Raw genomic sequence first — 3,138 nt, forward strand, 5'->3', positions numbered from 1 at the left:
TTCCCCTGAGTGGTTGGCTACTACCATGGAGTTTGAAGTTATTTTTGCTTTCTTCCAAGGGCACTGTACTGTATTTCAAGGTGCTGCAAAGTAATGGAAACATTAACATCAACTATACTCTCGAAATTTCCCGAAGTCGATAGGGAAATCATTGCCTTATATGGAAGGACAAGGACTTTCATTCGTATGAGACATTTGCACAAAAAGGCCAAATGGGAAGCAATGAAGAAGAATGCAGTAAAGAAGAAACCACTCTGGTTTGTATCTCCTTAACAGCCATAGATTACATTTCCTGCCTTAACGTAAAAAAATAAGCTTTAGCCGGTGACAGTCGCTAACTTCAACTTTTGAAGGATATTTAAAACCTTCCATGGCAAAAACAGCCCACTGAGCGCCGTAGCCTGCTAAGTCATGGTAGCCTGCAGATAGTGGGAGGATAGCCTTGCGAAATCCACATCCGTCTTGTCCGATAAAGAAGAAATATGTTAAAAAACAATTTTAAGAACTACCTATTCATTGTAATATGATTATTAACAAAAAACGTGCCTAACTAAGGTTTACGAGGCTGGCACATACATTATGCACTATAATTTGCCCTACGATAAATATTTTCTATTTTTCTATCATTCATTAAACATATTCATGATTTAAATATATGTTCCAACTCAAGAAAGAAAAACATTCCGGTTTGAAAGCTCAAAAGAAACGATAAATATTGCTTTGCATTCAGTATTTAATGCAAGAGAATATTACAAACCGCAGTTGTTTTCTTCCCGATGACGTCACAAGCCGCTGACCAATGGCAGCACACATGCTCGGAATGGCCTACCTGTAGAGTATTCTGCACACATGCCCGGAATGGCCTACCTGTAGAGTATTCTAAGTTCCTTGGGTGATACTCCAGGAATCGCTTTCAGTTGCCTGTTTCTGAGCGGGGTGTTATTTTCCTTAAACTGCTGTTCTTTCAAAAACTCTGTCAATGAATTTTTGATATTCTCTAGGGTCAGTATTGTAAGGGAGTTTGTTTAGTACCTTCCCAGCATCCAATGGGTATGCACCTGTTGCCCTAAAACCAGCCTGTGGGTTCTTCTTGATTGCTGACTGGCATACTTCGTCATTCTTTCAATAGACACTATCCATTTTGCCAAGAGTTTCCCTTGGAAGCTGTGAGAACTGTGGCTTAGGAAGCCTGGTCTGACCTCTGTTCCTAAGCTTCCATACTGTCAGTGTCTTACGCCATGCTTGTTTCAGGGGCTGAAAGAAAGCCACATCTAAAGGTGACATATATTTGTGAAATTAGACGGTAAGCAAACAAACAAGATGTTGTTTTCATTGCATGACTGCAAAACATCTGGAGAAAAGTGGGAAGATAGGTTGTCTCTTAGAAGCAATTTCTTCCCTGGCAAACGCTTTGCATGAGGCAGAAAAATTGTATCAAACTAGTCACCCAACCATGACTGGTCCTGTTGTATCTCACTCCTCTAGAACAGCATGGTGCATTACAACATGGTTGGCCTCTTGGTGGTCCATTTTCCACCCAAGTGTTGTAAAGCCTTTCAGCCTTATAAATGACATATGGTGGTAAAAGAACACTGAAGCTGACCCACAGATCATAATAGAAAATGATGACTTTGAATGATTGCAGACTTTTTCAGGGTATTTTACTGCTCATCTAACAATGATGAGCTTCTTTCCTGGATCGTCACTCAAATTAGACTCATAATTAAATACGCAGTCTGGGGAAATATCTGTAAGGGATTTTTCGAGATTGGCAAAGTAATCTTCAATCACTTCAGGAGACACTTTTGCACGGTTTGCTGAGATGTTTGTTGCAAGTCTTTTGCCTGCTTTGTCCTTGTGTCTGCCGAGCAAACCCCTGACACAATCTGGTCCTGGAAGATTGTTTTTAAATTTTGAGACCTGTCTATCATTCGTATTTAAATACTATTGGACAAACATCCTCATATCGAATGAATCAAGTGGAAAACCACAATCTGCACAGGTTATGACAGCTTTGATAAGGCTTTCTTCTTCCTCTAACCTCAACACAGTTTGACTGCCATGTTTCTTAATCGTAAGTCCATGGTATTTATTATAGAGCGTGCCATAACTGAGTTTATGCTTCTCTGCAGCTTTTCTCAGAGACATCTTGTAGGGCAGCACTGATCTGTTCTTCAGAGAAATCACCATATGTCCTACTGCCAGGCTGCTTCTTCCCATCGTGACACCTAGAATTTTAAAAATCTTAATTATTAATTAATTAGGTAATATCTCCCTCAGGAATGAATATTTAAGAAATAAAAAGTCATTAATAGCCCATGAATAGCAGTAATGGATAATTATGATGGTAATATTGTGTTTCAATAACTTTAAGACTTACCTTTCCTATTATTTATAGTACAGAAATACGTGATTATCAGAAAATATTTTCACATGCTTCCAAACTCATTCCACCATTTTGTACACACTCCAATTTTACAGTTCACAAACTTCAAAATCTCAACTCATTGCCAACATAAAAATAAGAAAATTCCCTAAAATCACTTAGGCTGCACAGAATTAAATTTAAAGTGAAATGTTTTTTATGAATCTCACCCCTTAGGATCAATGTCACCCCACTCCATGGTAACTTTAATTCCTTGTCTTGTCAGACAGCCAAGTTTAGGGTCTCCATGGTTAATACGACGACCTGAAATAATCCTGGATCTGCACTCCGGCCCGAAAGAGAACGTGGACCCCTCCATTGGAGGCTCTTCTTGTCCATTGTTGGCCGGTATCTAGATTCTGTAGTTGTTTACACGGATGGTTCTAGGGCAGAAGCGAAAGTAGGCTGTGCATTCGTCAATAACAACAGGTTTCTTTTTTCCTCTACCGGTAATCTGTAGTGTGTACACAGCAGAGCTCTATGTTATGCTTGAAGCTCTGTGGTACGCACTCTCCAATGAATGCCAGAACTTCCTGCTGTGTACCGACTCCTTGAGCTTATTACAATCTATTGATGCTTGTTTCCCTCGGTACCTTCTGGTGCAGCAGACTAGGGCCAGCTAGCTGGGTGTTGTGGAGTGCTAGCACCAGAATCACGTTCTTGTGGTTCCCAAGCCACATAGGTATAGCGGGAAACAAGTTAGCTGATAGGGC

The sequence above is a fragment of the Anabrus simplex genome, chromosome 4 (assembly GCF_040414725.1).
Source record: "Anabrus simplex isolate iqAnaSimp1 chromosome 4, ASM4041472v1, whole genome shotgun sequence".
Lineage (NCBI taxonomy): Eukaryota > Metazoa > Arthropoda > Insecta > Orthoptera > Tettigoniidae > Anabrus > Anabrus simplex.